The sequence below is a fragment of the Emiliania huxleyi genome (genome assembly GCF_000372725.1).
Source record: "Emiliania huxleyi CCMP1516 chromosome Unknown EMIHUscaffold_188, whole genome shotgun sequence".
In the NCBI taxonomy this organism is placed as follows: Eukaryota; Haptophyta; order Isochrysidales; family Noelaerhabdaceae; genus Emiliania; species Emiliania huxleyi.
Window position 1 is genome coordinate 43,265 of NW_005200712.1, and position 1,442 is coordinate 44,706.

Here is a 1,442-nt window from a genome sequence, read left to right on the forward strand (position 1 = left end):
GAGGCGAGACGCATGAGCACTGTCCTTGAATAGCAAGCACTCGCTAGCAAGCACTCGCTAGGCTCGAAGGGTGCTCACGCTTGCACGAAAAGTTTTTTTTACTTTCTCTTAACTGTCACGCTGACTGTCGGGAATAGATGGGTAGTTGGATGAGAAGGTGGTGCGGTCGACGCTTCCGTGCGCGATTTTGCGCGCGAGGCGGCGCAGCGTGAGAAAGAAAGAACGGTGAGCGAGAAAAAGAAAGAGGAGGCTCAAGAAGGTCGTCGCCGAACGTCTCGTGGAGCAGTAGGTTGAGAGTAATTCAGGTTGAGGTGTTTATTATTCTCCTTCCGTAAGCGCGCCTAGATGAAAAGAAAAATCGCCAAAAGGAGCACGCTTGCGGGACTCGATTGTGCAAGCTTTGTGTCTGCTCTGGGTTGACTCTTGCTCTGATTTCCTGCTCGATCAAGGTGATTGTGCTTCCCCCTAGCATGTCTGGAGCGCCCTCCGCCCTGATTCGCCCCGTTTTGTCCGCCTCGGCAGGTCTCGACGGCTCTTGGTGTGCCAGCGCAGTACATCTCATCCTAGACTCCACACAAACCGCCACCGCCGACAAACACGCAAAAGCGCTTCACCTCCAGACCTACACAGCCCAGCCGTTGAGAGCTGCGAGCCAACACCCGGGGGATGGCGTGCACCTGGTGGTCTGCGTGCCGGAGCGGTCGGGCATCACCCTGCCACAGCAGCCAAGGGCTCCTCTCTCTCGCTGCGCATCCGAGCCGCCGCCGGCGAGAAGACAGAGTTCCCTTTCGCTGTCGACTCCGTCACCGCCGTTCGCCGCCATCATTCATTCACTGCCAACCTCGGCACCGCTGACCTCAATCGCCCCCGACTTGATCAACGACGTCTCCAGCACTTCCACTTCATCTCAGATCCCCTCTCGGCGCGCCTGGCCAGCACCAGAGCCGACCCGATCATGCTCACTTTGCGCGGCCTTGGCAAACGGAGAGCCACGCGGCAAAACGTCTCGGTAAGCACCACGCCCGCCCCGGCAGCGAGCCCGCCCATGAGCGCCGCCTCAAGCATCTCCGAGTCGGCCTTGCCCCCCACGTCATCGGACCCTCTCGCGGCCGCCTGTCGAGCGCTCACGGCCGACCATGCGGCCGACACACTTCCGCGTGTCACTCCTCCTCCGCACCCCCAGCACGCCCGCCCCCCGCCTCGACCCTCCTCCTCGCGCGCGCGCAGGTCCGCGACATGTTCAACGTCCACTCCTGCCGACAGCGCCCCTGCAGCGACTCCTGCAGCGAGTGCGCTGTCGGCTCTGTACGCCGCCAACCCTAGCCAGGGCGAGTGCGCACTCGCAGCCGCCACCCCCGCCGCCGCCGCCGCCCGTCCTCCTACTCGTCACCGCCGCCCTCACCGCCGCCCTCGCCACCTCTCCGCCGCCGCCGCCGCCCTCG